The following is a 20,924-nucleotide window of genomic DNA, read 5'->3' as shown; positions in this document are numbered from 1 at the left end:
TTGCTTGTCTTATTGTATTTTTAATGGTGTATTTTGAAGAGCAGAACTTTAAAATTTTGATCAAGTATTTTTTGGCCATTTTTAAAAATAATTTTTGTTCTTACTTTTGGTATTACTAGAAGGGATTTTAAAAATCCAGTTATGTACTTTATTCAAGACACATAAAGATTAAGAAAAGCTGAAAGTAAAAAAGATGAGGGAAATGTAGCTAGAATATTAACAAAAGAAAGAGAATAAAAAAATTTAATATTAAAAAAGAATTCAAGCAAAAAAAACTTTACTAGAAAAAAGATAATAATGATAAATTGAAGCCATTAGAGAACTAAAATAATTCTAAACTTCTGTATCTAAATACTACTAAACTGCAAAGAGAAATAGATAAATCCAACATTTATATTTTTGAAGAATTTTAACATTTCTTCCATAGTAGTTTATATTTCAAGGAAACCAAAAATAAACAGACTATAAAAGATTTAAACACACTCAACACATTTTATCTAATGGACATATACAGAGTTGTGCACTCAACAACTAGAGAGTTCACAATCTTATAAAAATGGACCACAGAGCAGAGCATTTATAAAAATGGACCATATACTTGGGCATAAAGCAAGTCTCAACTTTTGAAAGCACTGGATCATCCAGATCATTATCTCTAATCACAATACAATCAAGTTAAAAATCAATGTAATAAAACAGGAGATTCGTATGGACACATACGCACTAGGTATTCAACTCTTTGTGACCCCATGGACTGTAGTCCACCAGGCTCCTCCGTCCATGGGATTTCCCAGGCAAGAATACTGGAGTGGGTTGCCATTTCCTTCTCCAAGGAACCTTCTGACCCAGGGATGGAGCCAGTGTCTTCTACATTGCAGGCAGATTCTTATACTGTCTGAGCCAGGGGGGAAACCCATATATAAAATAGATAACTAATAAGGACCTACTATACAGTCCAGGGAACTCCACTCAGTACTCTATAATGGTCTATATGGGAAAAGAAGCAAAAAAAGAGTGGACATATGTATATGTAAAACTGATTCACTTTGCTGAAACTAATATAACATTTTAAATCAACTACATCCCAATAAAAAATGTATTAAACTTCTTAAAAATCATTTTTAAGTTGAAAAAGATCAATGTAAAAATACAATCAGAAAAGCCTGACACATTTAGAAATAAACAATTCCTCTAAATAACTCAAATCACAAAAGAAGTTATAGAGAAAATTATAAAACATTTAGAACGAACCAGTAACAAAAATGCCACATATCAAAATTTATAGGATATAATAAAAACGGTACTTATAAATTTAGAATTTTCTTATCACTGGCTCTGTATTACATGGATTCAGCATTCAAAAACTAAAATCATGCCCTTTGGTCCATCACCTCATGGCAAATAGATGGGGAACAATAGAAACAGTGACAGACTTTCTTTTCTTGGGCTCCAAAATCACTGCAGATGGTGACTGCAGCCATGAAATTAAAAGATGCTTGCTCCCTGAAAGAAAAGCTATCACCAACCTAGACAGCATATTAAAAAGCAAAGCCATTACTTTACCGGCAAATGTCCAACTAGTCAAAGCTATGGTTTTTCCAGTAGTCATGTATGGATGTGAGAGTTGAACCATAAAGAAAGCTGAGGGCCAAAGAATTGATGCTTTTGAACTGGGGTGTTGGTGGTAATGCAAATTGATACAGTCACTATGGAGAACAGTATGGAAATTCCTTTACAAACTGAGAATAAAAGCACCATGTGGCCTACCAATTCCACTGCTGAGCATACACTCTGAGGAAACAATGACTGAAAGACACGTGTATTCCAATGTTCATGGCAGCCCTATTTACAAGAGCTAGGAGACTTCTCTTGTGGCTCAGCGGGTAAAGAATCCACCTGCAATGCGGGAGACCTGGGTTCGATCCCTGGGTTGGGAAGATCCCCTGGAGAAGAGAAAGGCTACCCACTCCAGTATTCTGGCCTGGAGAATTCCATGGACTGTATAGTCCATGGGGTCGCAAAGAGTCGGACTCGACTGAGCAACCTTCACTTTCACTTTTCAGGACATAGAAACAACCTAGATATTCATCAACAGATGAATGGATAAGAAGTTGTGGAACATATGAACGATGGAATAGTATTCACCCATGAAAGGGAACACATTTGACTCAGTTCTAATGAGGTGGATGAACCCAGAGCCTACTATACAGAGTGAAAGTCAGAAAGAGAAAAATAAATATCATATATTAATGCACACATATGGGTTCTAGGGTAATGGTACTGATGAACCTATTTGCAGGGCAGGAATAGAGATGCACTCATAGAGAACAGACTTGTGGACACAGTGAGGGAAGGAGAGGGTGAGACGAACTGCGAGAGTGGCATTGAAACATAGATATTACCATTTGTAAACCAGATAGCTAGTGAGAAATTGCTGCATAACACAGGGAGCTCAATCCAGTGCTCTATGACATCCTGGGGGGTGGTTAGAGGAAGGTTCAGGAGGAGTGTACATGAATGCATGTGTGCTCAATTGTGTCTGACTGTTTGAGACCTCATGGACTGTAACCCGCCAGGCTCCTCTGTCCATAGGATTTTCCAGGGAAGAATACTGGAGGGGGTTGCCATTTCCTCTTTCAGGGGATCTTCTGGACTCAGGGATCAAACCCATATCTCCCACATTGCAGGCAGATTCTTTATCACCGGGCCCCGTGGGAAGCCCTAGGGAGACATGTATACTTATTGCTGATTCACATTATTGTACGTCAGAAAATAATGCAATATTGTAAAGCAATTATCTTCCAATTAAAAACAAACAACAACACCAAAAAAAAAAAAAAACCAAGACAATGAACCCCAAATGGAGTTGTTTATGCTAAGTCCATATCCACCAAATCAAGGCTTAATTGAATTACAGTTTTTGCTCTTCCAGATATAGAATCTTGAACCAGTGAATCAGGAATCTCTGACCAGATTATCAGTTAGGTAATCTGCCTGATAGACCTCTGCCATCCTCTAAGCAAAGTAACCATGCAATAACCAATTCAGGTTTTTTTTTTTTCACCCAGTGTAACTTCCCTGTTTCCACTCCCTTCTGTCTAGAAAAGTCTTTCATTTTGCTCAGCTCCTTATGCCCCTTTCTACCTATTAGATTGGGAGCAACATGATTCAAACCAATTTCTGCTTAACTAAACCCTTTTAAGGGCTTCCCTGATAGCTCAGTTGGTAAAGAATCCGTCTACAATGCAAGAGACCCCGGTTCGATTCCTGAGTCAGGAAGGTCTGCTGGAGAAGAGATAGGCTGCCCACTCCAGTATTCTTGGGCTTCCCTTGTGGCCCAGCTGGTAAAGAATCCGCCCGCAATGCAGGAGACCTGGCTTCAACCCCTGGGTTGGGAAGATCCCCTGGAGAAGGGAAAGGCTACCCCCTCCAGTATTCTGGCCTGGGGAATTTTAGAGACTGTATATTCCATGGGGTCGCAAAGAGTCAGACATGACTGAGTGACTTTCACTTCACTAAACCCTTTAAAAAAATCTAATATGACTCAGTCTGTCTTTTCACACCCCTGAAGGCTGCTTCAGACCAACAGCAGGGGTTGAAGGCGATCTCCCCTGAGGGGGACAACAGCACTCAAGGTGACCTTGACACTGGCTGTTATACCCACTGAGTTCGCTGAAGGCAGGAGAAAATATCAGGGAACATGGGTCTACAGAGAGAGCTTAATGGTCCTCTTCACTGACAGCCCTGTACACCATCCACCCTCACTTACCACATACCAAAAAAACAGAGGAGGGAGAGGAGGAGGGAGGCTGGCTCCCCACATTCCTTTCTAGCTGATTCCTTTTAAAAAGCTAGGGCATTTTAGAGCCATAGTGCTGGTGGAGACTTTGGATGGACTGAGAGAGTTAAAGGGGAGCCCATGTCTCTTCCTTTCATGAGGCTGGAGAGCAGGGACAGCTCTGTGAGCTCCTCCATCTTGAGAAAGCCCAAGACAGGGCTTGGGCTGCTCTGATCTGACATCTAAGCATCGTGGCAAATGCTTGCTTCCTCTCTCTTGTCTCCTTCAGCCCACGGTTAGTGTGATAGGCCAGACAGCCAGAGAGAAAGCCCACCATGAGGCTGGGACAAAAGCTCCAGCTCACAGGAGAGGTTTATATTCCAGCTCCTTCTCTGTATGTCTGCATCCTCAGCACAGGTCCATGATCTTGAGCCAAGGGACCTCGGTCACCAGACACAGCTCGGCCAGCTCTGGGGAGCTCGAGGGCTGGTATATAATCAGTTCAGTTCAGTTCAGTTCAGTTCAGTCGCTCAGTCGTGTCCGACTCTTTACGACCCCATGAATCGCAGCACGCCAGGCCTCCCTGTCCATCACAAACTCCCAGAGTCTGCTCAAATTCATGTCCATCGAGTCACTGATGCCATCAAGCCATCTCATCCTCTGTCGTCCCCTTCTCCTCCTGTCCCCAGTCCCTCCCAGCATCAGGGTCTTTTCCAATAAGTCAACTTTTCGCATGAGGTGGCCAAAGTATTGGAGTTTCAGCTTCAGCATCAGTCCTTCCAATGAACACCCAGGACTGATCGCCTTTAGGATGGACTGGTTGGATCTCCTTGCAGTCCAAGGGACTCTCAAGAGTCTTCTCCAACACCACAGTTCAAAAGCATCAATTCTTCGGTGCTCAGCTTTCTTCACAGAAAAACTCTCACATCCTTACATGACCATGGGAAAAACCATAGCCTTGACTAGACGGACCTTTGTTGGCAAAGTAATGTCTCTGCTTTTTAACATGCTATCTAGGTTGGTCATAACTTTCCTTCCAAGGAGTAAGCGTCTTTTAATTTCATGGCTGCAGTCACCATCTGCAGTGATTTTGGAGCCCAAAAAATAAAGTCTGACACTGTTTCCACTGTCTCCCCATCTATTTCCCATGAGGTGATGGGACCAGATGCCATGATCTTCATTTTCTGAATGTTTAAGCTTTAAGCCAACTTTTTCACTCTCTCCTTTCACTTTCATCAAGAGGCTTTTTAGTTCCTCTTCACTTTCTGCCATAAGGGTGGTGTCATCTGCATATCTGAGGTTATTGATATTTCTCCCAACAATCTTGATTCCAGCCTGTGCTTCTTCCTAAAGATCATACATGGATTTCCCAGGTGACTCAGATGGTAAAGAATCTGCCTGGAATGTGGGAGATCCGGGTTTGATCCCTGAGTAGGAAAGATCTCCTGGAGAAGGGACTGGCACCCCACTCCACTATTCTTGCCTGGAGAACTCCATGGACAGAGGAGCCTGGCGGGCTACAGTCCACAGGTTCACACAGAGTCGGACACGACTGAGTGACTAACACTTTCCCTTGAAGTACATTCAAATGTGCACCAAAAGAACCCATGGGCTCTGCACAAGGCTGTGCTCATGGCTAAGGTTTACTATCGTGAAAGGACACATGATAAGATCGACAAGAGACAAAGACAGGCAGAGTCTGGAGAATCCCCTGCACAGGATTTCAAGGTTCCTTCTCTCCAGTGAGGAGCTGCATGAATGTGCCTCTTTCTCCAGCAGAGAAGAGGGCAGTAAAGTGTGTTTCACATGTCTTCCCTGGGAAGGCACTTACCACCCAAGGTTCTGATAAGGTCATGAAGGTATCCTCTGCCCAATAACAACTACAATTCCAAACTCCAAGAAGGAAAGCAAGTGTTCGGCATAATCACATTGTTTGCACAGTCTAGGCAAAGTGAATCACCTTTATCAGTTAGGGAGGGGGTCAAGTGCCAAGTTCCCAGACGCCAACCTGGGGGTTCAGAATAAAGCCTGTGGACCAGTCCGATGCCCATCCTCATAAAACATGGCAGGAAAACACTTCTTCCAACGTTAACAAATGAAAAAAAAATGACCATATGCTTGTCAAACAACCAAGGATAGCTGGATAATTCAATGACAGCTATTTCATCTTTTGAGTCAAGATCACATTGAAAGTGCCTATAATCAATTAATAAAGCGTGCAATGCAACTGTTTGGAGCTAAAAATAGTTCTCCTTGAACAAGTTCTTCTAAATACTAGAGAGGTATCACTGTTCAAACACATGATAAAACAGCCCCCTCATTTGTCCTACTCCACCAGTTTTCATGTGAGGGGCCACACCACCTAGGTGCACATCTGAGCCATTTTGTTGGCTGTATCCTGAAGGATCCTCTCACATCCCAGCAGCTGTGTTTGCATCCAGGCTTCTGCTGGGTCTGCATCAGCAAACCTATCAGAAGAGGAGATCTAATCAAGTGGGAGAAATGTTTCTTAGGCACCTGATAGCATGGCTGTGAAGAGAGTTAAAATTATAGCTCGCACTGGCCTCTCAAACACAGCAATATCCAGAACAAAAGCTCACAGGCACTGTTCACGTAAGGAATCCGTTCCAACGTGAGGCTTCAATGAACTAGCCAGTTAGTAAGAAAAAGGAAGGCTTTATGTACTAGGACCAAGAGGAAACAATTCAAGAAAGCACAACTGGAGCCATGCAGCTGGATGATATCATACAAGAGTTGCTATCCTGAAATTTTCTTCTTATAGACTAAGCCAGAGCATTTTGTAAGAATACATCTTCTCCGTGATTCAACGCCACCTGGTCTTATCACTTTAAACTACAGTCCCTTGCTATGTCCACCCCCACATTAATGCCAATCACCAAATACCGCAGACCGGTAAGGAAAGATAATTCATTAAGCTATCAGAAAAGCAGCTACATTTATACTCATCCGGAGGAAGGGAAATAGGAAAGTGCTTACCCGACAGGAAGCTTTTCATCCTTTTCTTCCCCTCCATCCCCAATATTATCCTGACCCACTATGACTTCACAAGCAGGAATGTTTCAGCTGCCAGCGCAGGGCAATGCAGCACCAGCTCGTGGGCTTCTTAGCACAGTGGAAGGCGTGAAGTGTCCTTCACAGAACTGTTGACAGTGCAGTTCTGGGCCACCCCAAAACTGCCTGCAAAGACAGGGGATCTGGGATTATTTGAGGCAGCTGACAAAATAAACCTATGAACAATTAAATCTTAAGCAAAGAATTAAGGCATGTAAGAGCAATAACATGTGAATCAGATGGAAAAATAGCATTCCTTTAAAGTCTTGTGGAGTTGATAAGACTTTAATTCATTAAAGTCAGGATAGCAATCTATATTTGTCAAAGTGACTCAGAGATGTTTTTGTAAAAACTGGTGCCAAATGCTAGAACACAGACCTAATCATTATGGCTTCAGTGTAACCCTTGGAGAGAGTGGACATTATAGACAGACATAAAGGGTTTATATTAAGCTAATAATAATAAAGATAACAAATATTCTACATCAACAGTATGAAATTCTGTCACAGGCTAGAATACCTATCAGGATGCTAATTTTTGCTAAATATTTCAAGTTCAGTACACAGTTGAAGTATACAGTTTTTGAGATAATTTTATTTCTCTTAAAATAAAAAATCTCTTTTTTATGTGTTAGAATAAAAGTTTTTAATACCATTAACTTTTTATTGATTTTGAAAGTAATACTGTGTTAGATGTGAAGACACTAATTTTAGCATCTGATGGGCAATAATCTTTCTAAAGTTGTCTCAGGGCAAACCTATTCATAATGGAAGAAAAGAATAAATTCTCAAAACACCAGTAACTCAAATATAATCAATTTCCCTCACTCTCCATGGGGTTTTGTAAGTAGACATTTCAATTTGTTTACACGATAAACTTTGTGTATATATAATATATAGCAAGTCTCCAAAGATGGTGTCCGAGTACCCGTGCATCTCAGTACTCATGCCCTTTTATTCCTCACCTTGAATCGGGTCTCACTGTTGATCAACAGAACGTAGCAGAAGTGATGCTGAGAAACTTCTTGGCTAAAGCATAAGAGGGACGCCCGGTTTTCTTGGAATCCTTGTTCTGAACAACACTAGCTCTCATATGAACAACTTGAGTACCCGAGGTCTATGGGTTCTAAGGAAGCCAAAGACTGCTGCATAGCCAGCCCTCAACTGTTCCAGCCAACCTCAACTCAGGCACCAGACTTGGGAGTAACAACACCATTGTGGTGCTACCCAGCCCAGCGAAACCTTCAGAGGTTCGCAGCCCCAGCCACTCTGACTGAACAGCATGAGTGATCTTAAGCAAATTCAGCTAAGCTCAGTCAACCTTCAGATGTAGGAGTGGTAACAGGTTATTGTTTAAGCCACTATTGGTGGTATTTGTTACACAGCAATACATATCCGGAATACGGTATATATAAAGGAACACTAAGCAACCTATTTAGATAGAGATACTGGGTTGGCCAAAAGTTTGCGTTTTACTGTAACATTTTATGGAAAAACCCGAATGGGCTTTTTGGCCAACCCAATATAAGTATCCACATACTAGGACTCGGAGCAACACACTCCTAATCTATTAATAAAATAACGACCCCATTTCTCACTGTGGAACATTTCCAAATTGCCTCCCAATACATCAGAATATTGTGAACACTTAAAATAATCTTAAAACTGATTTTAGTTTGAAAAAGAAATACATAACATATAGCTCCTTCCGAAGGGAACTAGATGAAAAGAAGCCAAAGCTATCTAAGACAGTTGTACATGTAAATCAGTCTTTGAAAAGACGGAGTCACCTATGTGTAAGTGATTCCTGCACAGAAAAGGCCCAGAAACAGGCAGGCCGCTGCTGTGACTTCCTAAACCAGAATGGGGACTGTACTCCAAATGCCACCTGTCACCTACGAGCCAAACCCAAATCTGCAATGCAACATCTTTGGGTGACTCATATACTCTTTGAAGTTAGAGACACACTGGTTTAGGCTGAGGGTTCCCAAACTTGTCTGCATATGAAAATCATCTGGGAATCTTAATTCCAATATCCAGGCCATAAGGACATGGGCATCGATGGTTTTGAAGCTCACCAGTGGATTCCAGGTGCAGCCACTGGTCATTCTAGTAGAGCGCTTGGTTCTCAAACTTGGCTGCACAGTAGAATCATCTGGAGAACATCAAAAAAACCACTAAATTTTGTTTATACCCTCAGAGTCCAATGTAACTGGTCCCAGGTGTGACCTGGGCTTTGTGTATGTGTGTGTGTGTGTGTGTGTGTGTGTGTGTGTGTGTGTGTGTTAGGTGCTCAGTCATGTCCGACTCTTTGCGACCCCAAGGTCACCAGGCTCCTCTCTCCACGGAATTCTCCAGGCAAGAATACTGGAATGGGTAACTATTCCCTTCTCCAGGGGATCTTCCTGACCCAGGGATTGAACCCAGGTCTCCTGCATTGCAAGCAGATTCCTTACCATCTGAGCCACCAGTGAAGCCCAACCTGCGCATTCAGTTAAGTTCAGTCACTCAGTCATGTCTGACTCTTGTGACCCCATGGACTACAGCACGCCAGGCTTCCCTGTCCATCACCAGCTCCCAACATGAGTTTACTCAAACTCATGTCCATTGAGTCAGTGATGCCATCCAACTATCTCGTCCTCTGTCATCCCCTTCTCCTCCCACCTTCAATCTTTCCCAGCATCAGGGTCTTTTCAAATAAGTCAGCTCTTCACATCAGGTGAGCAAAGTATTACAGTTTCAGCTTCAACATCAGTCCTTCCAATGAATATTCAGGACTGATCTCCTTTAGGATGGACTGGTTGGATCTCCTTGCAGTCCAAGGGACTCTCGAGAGTCTTCTCCAACACCACAGTTCAAAAGCATCAATTCTTCAGTACTCAGCCTTCTTTCTGGTCCAACTCTCACATCCATATGTGACTACTGGAAAAACCATAGCCTTGCCTAGTAGGACCTTTGTTGGCAAAGTAACGTCTCTGCTTTTTAATACGCCGTATAGGTTGGTCATAACTTTTCTCCCAAGGAGTAAGCGTCTTTTACTTTCATGGCTGCAGTCACCATCTGCAGTGATTTTGGCACTGGGAGGTTTTAAAAACTCTTCAAGTGTGTCTCATGTGCCACAGACTCAGAGCCTGAAACAGGGGTTCAAAATGGTAGCTGAGTCTGCACCACTGTTTCGGGAAGAGGGTTTGGAAGTCAGTGAGCATTAATTAAAATGAACAGTTGGCCTCACAGCTTTCAGCTCACTCACCAGGCACGCCGACAGCACCGAGCTCGCTGAACTTCAGGTCTGCCAAGTCTAGTGCATCCTCACTGGCCCTCCTGGCACTTTCCTCCAGCACATGTCTCCTCTCTTCTGCTGGGCTCTCTTTCAAGTGATTAATGATGTGCATCTGCTCAGCATTAGGAGCAAATATCTTCACCTTCAAAAATAGAAATAAAAGCAAATGATGTCATTTCCTCTATGAAGATGAGCAAGTCAATCTCAGAGCCTAAATCAGAAAGAAAACCACGAGGTAATTCCGTGTGCCTTCAGGACCAACACCAACTGAAAAATATTATAGCTCAACTGCAAGGGAGAAATTTCAGGGGACTCCTAGAGGGAAAAAGACTAGAGCTATAAATTAGCTTCCATAAAGAAAGCAGAACTGAAAGAGGTTGATTGCTGTATGTGTGAGTGTGTGTGTGGATTTAAAGCATGTGTGTGTATATATATATATACACACACGCACATATATGTATGTATTTAAGGGCTTCCCAGGTGGCACGAGTGGTAAGGAACCTGCTTGCTAATGCAGGAGGCATAAGAGAAGTGGGTTTGATCCCTGGGTCGGAAAGATCCCCTGGAGGAGGGCATGGCAACCCACTCCAGTATTCTTGCCTAAGGAATCCCATGGACAGAGAAGCCTAGCAGACCATGGTCCATAGGGTCACAAAGAGTCAGACACAACAAAAGTGACTTAGCATGCCTGCATATATACATATACTTTTTAAAGAGGTGAAAGAAAGGATCCAATTTTACAGAGAGGAATGTATAGGGCTCCAAAACATGGGAGAATGGATGAAATCAGCCCTTGAAATCTTTCGAAAGCAGTGATTCTTAACTCTGGCTGCATATTACAATCCCCTGGGGTGTTTGAGGCCCAAACAGACTATTTACATGGAAACCTTTGGGAGTCAAGCACTAGCCTGAGCACTGGCATGGCTTAAAACCTCCCCAGGTGATCCTACCATTTGTCAGGTTGACAGCAGATGATCTAAAGCAAATGAGATATAAAACTCACAACCTCAGGGCTCTGAGTTAAAATCTTAGGGCTTTTATTACCAAGAGCTCAGAGCAAATTTGGAAGCTCTCATTTGCATCACTTCCAAGCAATTAGTAAGAGAAAAGAAAGTTACAAGTAGTAGGATCAACAGGAAACAATTCAACTAAGCACAACTGGATCCATACACCTTCCTGTATACTGTGGGGCGGCCTTTGAGTCACACCTTCTTCAGCGCCTCCTTCTCAACCCTTAAGCGCAGAGTCCACTTCTCTTGAAGATGGACAGGGCTGGCCTGAGTCAAAGGTCGCCTGACTCTGAGAGGCACCATTAGGGCTAGAAAGCATCAGGTCAAGAGTCTCAACCTCCTATCGCTAAACTCTGTATTTAATTAAAATATATAACAATATTCTAAACATGCTCTCTGGCCCATGGTTTTGAGGAATTGAGGAATATCTCCTATCTGTGATATACGTGAGAGAGATCCTAAGCACACGTATATCCCATTATTTGTGAGAAGACATAGAACATTCTGAAGGCACAGACAGATGTACACAAACATGGACTGATTTTTAAACCAATAATTTTAGAAACAGATTGGCCTGCAGTTGCTTCATGGAGTTAATTGGATCTACCTGCCCAAAGTGGAGGTGACAGTCAAAAACATACTTCCATCACTAGGGTGTCCCTTGGACCCTTTAACAAAGTGCTGTATTGTAGTCAAGAGCAAATGAGTCCCCAAAACCAAACGGAGCAATGGAAAAATGAGCAGAAGACCTAAACAGACATTTCTCCAAAGAAGAAATAAGAAGGCCAATAGGCACATGAAAAAATGCTCAGTATCGCTAATTATTAGAGAAATGCAAATCAAAAAGACAATGAGGTTAACACCTCACACTGGTCAGAATGGCCATCACTTAAAAGTCTATAAATAATAAATGCTGGAGAGGATGTGGAGAAAAGGAAACCCTCCTACACTGTAATTGGGGATGTAAATTGGCATAGCCACTATGGAAAACAGTATGGAGGTTTCTCAGAAAACTAAAAATAGAATTACCTATGATCCAGAAATCCCACTCCCGGGCATATATCTGGACAAAAGTATAGTTCAAAAGGATACATGCAGCATTATTCACAATAGCCAAGACATGGAAACAATCTAAATGTTCATCAATGGATGAATGGATAAAGAATATGTGATACAAATACATAATGGACACTACTCAGCCATAAAAAATAATGAAATAATGCCATTTGCAGCAACACGGGTATAACTATAGAGATTATCATACTAAGTGAAGTAAGTCAGAAAAAGACAAATACCATATTATATTACATGTATGTGGGATCTAAAATATGACAGCAATTAGCCTATTTATGAAACAGAGACAGAATCACAGACATAGAGAACAGACTGGTACTTGCCAAGGGGGAAGGGGTTGGGGGAGGGATGGAGTGAGAAGATGGCATTTGCAGATATGTTATAATACACAGAATTGAACATCAACAAGGTTCTACTATGGAGCAGAAAGAACTATGTACAATACCCTATGATAAACCATAATGGAAAGAGAATATTTTATTTTATTTTTGAAAGAGAATATTTTTTAAAAAGAATATATATGCTTGGGCTTCCCAGGAGGCGTTAGTGGTAAAGAACCCACATGCCAATGCAGGAGATGTAAGAGACAGACTTTCTGTAAATATATATATATACCAAATCATTTTGCTGTACAACAGTAATTAACACAACACTGTAAACCAACTATACTTCAACATAAAAAAAGAGTAAGGAAATCCCTCTACTTTGGAGGGACTTCACCTCAAGGACAGACACCTGGGTTCATTAAAAAAACAACAACCCAGAGCAGGTAGGACACTGCTCTCCACCCTCCAGAAAATCAATAACTCCCTGTTGAGCAAATGAATGAATAACAGCCACATAAATTTGAATATCCTTCAAGGTAAACAGGTGCGAGATTTAAATAGTTTATTTTTCCTAAGTTTTATTGGGCTGGCCAAAAAGTTCATTCAGGCTTCTCTGTACCATCTCAGTGAGCTCCTCATGAATAGACATGTCTTCTGACTTAAACTTCAAGTCCTACCATCAAAAAATAAACAAGTAGCATATCTTAAATTATTATTTGAAAGAATGGTGTTCAGTTCAGTTCAGTCCCTCAGTCATGTCCGACTCTTTGCGACCTCATGAACCACAGCCCACCAGGCCTCCCCATCCATCACCAACTCCCAGAGTTTACCCAAACTCATGTCCATCGAGTCGGTGATGCCATCCAGCCATCTCATCCTCTGTCATCCCCTTTTCTTCCTGTCCCCAATCTCTCCCAGCATCAGGGTCTTTTCCAGTGAATCAACTCTTCACATGAGGTGGCCAAAGTATTGGAGTTTCAGCTTCAGCATCAGTCCCTCCAATGAACACCCAGGACTGATCGCCTTTAGGATGGACGGGTTGGATCTCCTTGCAGTCCAAGGGACTCTCAAGAGTCTTCTCCAACACCACAGTTCAAAAGCATCAATTCTTCAGTGCTCAGCTTTCTTCACAGTCCAGCTCTCACATCCATACATGACCAGTGGAAAAACCATAGCCTTAACTAGACAGACCTTTGTTGGCAAAGTAATGTCTCTGCTTTTTAATATGCTATCTAGGTTGGTCATAACTTTCCTTCCAAGGAGCAAGAATCTTTTAATTTCATGGCTGCAATCACCATCTGCAGTGATTTTGGAGCCCAGAAATATAAAGTCTGACACTGTTTCCCCATCTATTTCCCATGAAGTGATGGAACCAGATGCCATGATCTTAGTTTTCTGAATGCTGAGCTTTAAGCCAACTTTTTCACTCTCCTCTTTCACTTTCATCAAGAGGCTCTTTGTTCTTCTTCACTTTCTGCCATAAGGGTGGTGTCATCTGCATATCTGAGGTTAATGATATTTCTCCCGGCAATCTTGATTCCAGCTTGTGTGGCATCCAGCCCAGCATTTCTCATGATGTACTTTGTATATAAGTTAAATAAGCAGGGTGACAATATACAGCTTTGACATACTCCTTTTCCTATCTGGAACCAGTCTGTTGTTCCATGTCCAGTTCTAACTGTTGCTTCCTGACCTGCATACAGGTTTCTCAAGAGGCAGGTCAGGTGGTCTGGTATTCCCATCTCTTTCAGAATTTTCCACAGTATCACTGTGGAAATCAGTATGGCAGATACACAAAGAGCTAAACATGGGAGTACCCTATGATCCAACAATTCCACTTCTAGGTACGTACCCAAAATAATTAAAGGCAGGGATTCAGCAGACACTTGTACACCAGTGTTCATAGCAGCATTATTGCTATAAGTGAAAGTCGCTCAGTCATGTCTAACTCTTTGCGACCCCATGGACTATACAGGCCATGGAATTCTCCAGGCCAGAATACTGGAGTGGGTAGCCTTTCCCTTCCTCCAGGGGATCTTCCGAAGCCAAGGATCAAATCCAGGTCTCCTGCATTTCGAGCGGATACTTTACCAGCTGAGCCACAAGGGAAGCCCAAGAAAACTGGAGTGGGTAGCCTATCCCTTCTCCAGCAGATCTTCCCGACTCAGGAATCGAACTGGGGTCTCCTGCATTGCAGCCAGATTCTTTACCAACTGAGTTACCAGGGAAGCCCATTATTCACTGTAGCAAAAGAAAAAAAAACAACCCAAATGCTTTAGATGGATGAACAGATCCACTAATGTGATATCTACACAAAATGGAATATTATTCAACATTAAAAAGGAATGAAATTCTGATACACAGTACAGCCTAGATGAACCCTGAAGACATTAGCATTAGCATTAGTCACTCAGACTCTTCATGAGTCTGACCCTTTGTGACCCCATGGACTATAGCCTGCCAGGCTCCTCTGTCTATGGAATTCTCCAGGCAAGAATACTGGAGTGGGTTGCCATTTCCTTTTCTTTGAAGACATTATGCTAAGTGAAATAAGCCAATAACAGAATAAATATTATATGACTCCATTTACATGAGGCACCTAGAACAGTCAAATTCATGGGGGCAGAAAGTAGAGGTTACCACAGGCTGCAAGTTGGGGGGCGGGGGAATGGAGAATTACTGTTCAATGGCAAGATTCTACACCCAATTCCAGCCTGTCCAGGCTTTCCCCACTGAACCAACAAGCAATTCTCATTTCTCAATTCTCAATTCTCACCTGCTGGGTGCCCTACAATTCAACTCAGTTCTGATACCATCTATTAACACAGGGAGATGTCAGATCCCATTAGGTAAGGATCCATCCTTCAAGACTGGCCCTGCTTCAGACACCAGTCACAAGTCCAGGTTGTCACCTGTGCTTCTGACTGACCAGTTATAGAACAGAGATTCCAGTGACCCGCCCCTTCCTTGGGTTCAATTAATTTTCCAGACCAGCTCACAGAACTCAGAGAAACATTCTACTTACTAGATGGCCAGTTTATTATAAAAAGGTATAACAGGAACAGCCAGATGGAAGAGATGCACAGGGCAAGGCATGGGCAATAGTGGAGAGCACCCAAGGCCTCTCTAAACCATCTGGTCTTCCCATAACACCACGTGATCCCCAACCCAGATGCTCTCCCAGCCCTGTCCTTTCCGGTATTTAAAGAGGCGTCATTTATAGGCATGATGGATTCAATCATTGGCCATTGGTGACTGAGTCAACTTCCAGCCCTTTTTCCCTAACCTGAATATGAAAGGGGAGGGGAAGACTCAAAGTGCCAATGCTCTAATCAACCTGTTCCCCAGGCAACCAGCTCCCCTCCAATTTAGGTGCAACCAAAAGCTATCTTATTAACACAAAGAACAGTTTCAAGGTTCGCTTAGGAAATTCCTTGGGTTTTAGGAGCTTTGAGCCAAAAACCCGAGGACATCCAAATATACACATTTATAATAAATCATAGTATCACAAATTAGTACAAAGTTTCAGTTTGGAGGGTGGTGAAAAGGTTCTGGAAATAATTGTGGTATGGTTGTACAGTATTGTGATTACTTACTGCCACTAAACTGTACACATAAAAATGCTCAAGATGATAAAATTTGTTATGTATATTTGGATCAGCAGTAAAGAACCCTCTTGCAATGCAGGAGATGCAGGAGCCTGGAGGGTTTGATCCCTGGGCCTGGAAGATTCCCTGGAGTAGGAAATGGCAACCCACTCCAGTATTCTTGCCTGGGAAACCCCATGGGCAGAAGAGCCTGGTGGGCTACAATCCGTGGAGTGGTAAAGTCAGATACGACTGAGTGACCAATCACGCGTACACACACACACACACACACACACACACACTACAAGAAAACCCAAACCAAAGCAGAAACATGCTTTTGGCCACAGGCAGCCCTTTGCGAGCCTCTCAGGCCGCTGCAGTGAAGGGTGGGCCTCTTAGGTGCAAGCCCTGCTTTCTCACTAGGATGGTGAACATTGCCAGAGGCCCTGCTTTTTTCCTTCTGCTAAAGTGCAGTTCAGCAGCTGGCGACCTAATGGAGAGAGAAAAAAGAAGAGCGCGTGATACAGATAAAAATTAGAAAGATGTAAACCGCCGGAAAGGAAAAAGTTTTCGGCTGCGTCTGGCCCTCAGCTCCACAGGCTACAAAGTGAAAATACGCACCCAGCCCCCATCCGCACCTCCGCCCCCGGCGCCCGGTCCGCAGGTAGTCCTGACCTTGCCCTGGTGCCTCAGGCGCACTGGCCGGCCGAAGTTTGAGGCGCGTGGCTGCCATAGAAACGTCGCATCAGCCAGCAGGAGGGCGCGCAGCCGAGCCTTGTGCCGGGTGGCCGGAGCGGGCTGCACTCAAGCGACCCCTGGCGGCGGATCGGACTGAGCACAACCAGATGGAGGGAGTGTGGCCCGGGGACACAGTCGGGTGGGGGAGACCGCGGGCCTGCTGAAACTGCACATCCAGTTATTCTGTGCTTTGGGCTAGGAAAGAAGAAAAGTGTGCGAGGGAGCTGTAACCCAGATTTTATTAACCAGAAGCTCATTTCAAAATTATCTTTAAGCTGAAAAAAAATGAAATTCTACCTTTAGCGGGACTAAAGTAATTTCCATGCAACTTATTCCAAAGAGAACATCAATATTTATATACAATAATTTTTAATTTAAAAATTTCAATAATACAAGTGAACCTGTATTCAAAACAGAAACACACTCACAGACATGAAAAACAAGCTTATGGTTACCAAAGGTGGGAAGGAAGGAGAGGGATAAATAAGGAGTATGGGATTAATAAGACACAAACTACTACATATAAAATAGACCAACAATGAGGATTTATTGCATAACACAGGGAACTATATTTAACATCTTGTACTAAATTATAAGGGAAAATAGTCTGAAAAATATCTTTATATATGTGTAACTGAATCACTTTGCTGTACACCAGAAACTAACACAATACTATAAATCAACTATACTCCAATTAAACATTTTTTAATCATATACAATAGATTTTTTAAGTACTCGGCTCCAAGGCTGGAAGTCAAAATGGTATTTTTGACAGAAAAAAAAACTGGATGAGAAATGCCACTGCACTCTTTCATCTGCATCAAAGCTGACGGACAAATAATTTCTTACGACACTCAAAATGGAAAGGTTGATGACCAGATACAGCGTGGACCGTAACCAAGAGCAGAGAAAGGAGGCAGTCTCGCTAAGATCCATTGTTCCTACTGATATTTTGTGTTTCACAAATGTAGCAAGTTTTTAGAAAATCCAACATCCACATATGTAACCTAGTTTTCTTCTATGATCCTAGGAAAGAAATAGTGAAGAATGTGCTTGCCTTGTTTAGAAAGAATACTTCCTGACTTTCTTTTGTATGACTTTATACACTGACCAGAAATTTGAAAGAAGTTTAGTCCTTATTAAAGGACGAAATCTACAATCTCTAACAATTATACCTCCACTTCCCCTATTAGATATTTAAATTATTAACCCTGTCTTCCTCTAACAAAAACCTACTAAGTCCTCATTATGTGCCATGTGCTAAATAAAGCATTGCATCTAATTAAAAAAAATAAAAACCAACATTTCTTAGCCTAGAGGTAGCTGCTGGTCATAAGTCATGGATGGAAGACTACAAACCCTTGAGACTGATTCTAACTCTTGGCCCAGAAGGACATTTTCATAGCATATCAGTGATGCCTAAATTCAGAAAGAGGAAGTCTACATGGTACCAGCATCAGGCAGGGGGAAAATCAGCTGCCTATGAAAACACCTATGTATCTGCCCACATCTCTGAGGTTAAGGGGAACAAGAGAAGGAGGAGGAGAGTTATAAGTCAACTTGAGAATCAAGATAACCTGGTGGTTGGATGCAGGTTTCAGGTCTGCCTGCTAGGGATCTACCTTGAGTGATATTTGGAAGGTTACTACAGTCTCTGTCTCTGCATTTCCTCAGTTTGAAAGATGAAAGAGGGAAGTGGCACCTTTTTCATAGAGCTGTTGGGAGGATTAAATATAGTAAATGTCAGCTGTGTCAAAACCTTAATAATCATGTATTTCAGCTCACTGAGTGGTAGGCATTGCTTCCTTTTGCTTGATATGCATGAAAGAAAAGAGAAGCTTTTGTTCTGAAGCTGGTTTTTGTCCACAACAGAAGTAAAAAAAAAATTAAATGAACAACTACAAGATTATAAAGAATTGTTTAAAAGATTTAATGTAACAAGAGTGAAAATTCAAAATTATTAGATTTAGGGCTCAGACAGTAAAGAACCCTCCTGCAATGTAGGAGACCTGGGTTCAATCCCTGGGTTGGGAAGATTCCCTGGAGAAGGAAATGGCAAACCACTCCAGTATTCTTGTGTGGAGAATTCCATGGTAAGAGGAAACTGGAGGGTTGTAGTCCATGGGGGTGCAAAGACATGACTGAACAACTAACACACTTTTTCACTTTCAGAATGTTAACTCTAGCTCCATAGGTATTTGTTTCAAAGTACTCCATATTAAGTATATAACACTAATTCCTTCAAGTGAATATAATTTGTAATGTTATTAAATTCACAGTATACTGTTAAATTATCTTTCACTAAAATAAATTATACTATAACTGAAACTGTTGATAAAAATCTGAAAAGAGGACTTATCAATCTATATCTAGTTAATACCTATATTATATATATATATATATATATATATATATATATATAAAGTTGATTGTATTTGTTTAAGCCAGCTAAGCACCTATAAGACATGTACCTATAAGCACCTATAAGACATGAAAAAGCAAGAGAGTTCCAGAAAAACATCTGTTTCTGCTTTATTGACTATGCCAAAGCCTTTGACTGTGTGGATCACAATAAACTCTGGAAAATCCTGAAAGAGATGGGAATACCAGACCACCTGAGCTGCCTCTTGAGAAACCTGTATGCAGGTCAGGAAGCAACAGTTAGAACTGGACATGGAACAACAGACTGGTTCCAAACAGGAAAAGGAGTACATCAAGGCTGTATATTGTAACCCTGCTTATTTAACTTATATATGCAGACTACATCATGAGAAATGCTGGGCTGGAAGAAGCACAATCTGGAATCAAGATTGCCGGGAGAAATATCAATAACCTCAGATATGCAGATAACACCACCCTTATGGCAGAAAGTTAAGAACTAAAGGGCCTCTTGATGAAAGTGAAAGAGGAGAGTGAAAAGTTGGCTTAAAGCTCAACATTCAGAAAACAAGGATCATGGCATCCAGTCCCATCGCTTCATGGCAAACAGCTGGAGAAACAGTGGAAACAGTGTCAGACTTTATTTTTTAGGCTCCAAAATCACTGCAGATGGTGATTGCAGCCATGAAATTAAAAGACGCTTACTCCTTGGAAGGAAAGTTATGACCAACCTAGATAGCATATTAAAAAGCAGAGACATTACTTTGCCAACAAAGGTCTGTCTAGTCAAGGCTATGGTTTTTCCAGTAGACACGTATAGATGTGAGAGTTGGACTGTAAAGAAAGCTGAGCGCCGAAGAATTGATGCTTTTGAACTGTGGTGTTGGAGAAGACTCTTGAGAGTCCCTTGGACTGCAAGGAGATCCAACCAGTCCATTCTAAAGATCAGTCCTGGGTGTTCATTGGAAGGACTGATGTTGAAGCTGAAATGCCAATACTTTGGCCACCTGATGTGAAGAGCTGACTCATTTGAAAAGACCCTGATAACGGGAAAGATTGAAGGTGGGAGGAGAAGGGGACGACAGTGGATGAGATGGTTGGATGGCATCACCAACTCAAACTCATGTCGAGAGTTGGTGATGGACAGGAAGCCTGGTGTGCTGCAGTCCATGGGGTTGCAAAGAATCGGACATGACTGAGCGTCTGAACTGAAGACATGTACCATATACCCGTTTCATAAGCTTTGAGGAGGGGCTGTAAATGATTTGATTAGCATCAAGATATTATGAACCCCTTGCAATAAAATTGGTGCAGAAAATGAGCGTGTCCAGGGCAAAGGATCTTATCCTTTATGTTCCATGGACCTCTTTAGTAGCCTGGTTAAACCCCTTCTCAGATGAACGTGTTTTAGTATCTAAAATAACAGTAACACTGGATTTACAATATTCACACTGGATTATAAATGTCAATGAGAAAACTAATCAACAGTCTATCTAAGGAAGGAATGGAGAATCCTATTCAAGCCAAACTGAGGATTATCACCCAGGAGACAGTCTCTCAGAGAGCTCTAAGAACTGTTCCAAAGAATTAAGAAGGAGGGAGGTCAGTATCTATGTGGTTCTGACAAAGTGGGTAGGTGCAGTCAACCACACAGCTTGGCAGAAGGTTACTGCTAGTCATG

At 42.1% G+C, this 20,924-nt stretch overlaps 1 long non-coding RNA gene across 1 annotated transcript in view; it reads right to left on the bottom strand.

Moving 5' to 3' along the window:
* LOC139036337 (uncharacterized) overlaps positions 1-16,872 on the bottom strand; it is a 44,988-nt gene extending 28,116 nt beyond the window's left edge. The window contains exons 1-3 of the long non-coding RNA XR_011489072.1: positions 16,802-16,872; positions 10,100-10,271; positions 6,776-6,976 (exon numbers count right to left, since the gene is read on the bottom strand). This is a non-coding gene — a long non-coding RNA (uncharacterized lncRNA). The remainder of the gene's footprint in view (positions 1-6,775; positions 6,977-10,099; positions 10,272-16,801) is intronic.
* Between the last annotated feature and the right edge of the window lie 4,052 nt (positions 16,873-20,924).

Source organism: Odocoileus virginianus, chromosome 8 (genome assembly GCF_023699985.2).
Source record: "Odocoileus virginianus isolate 20LAN1187 ecotype Illinois chromosome 8, Ovbor_1.2, whole genome shotgun sequence".
In the NCBI taxonomy this organism is placed as follows: Eukaryota; Metazoa; Chordata; class Mammalia; order Artiodactyla; family Cervidae; genus Odocoileus; species Odocoileus virginianus.
Note: the sequence above shows the minus strand (reverse complement) of the source record. Positions and strands in the feature narration are given on the sequence as shown.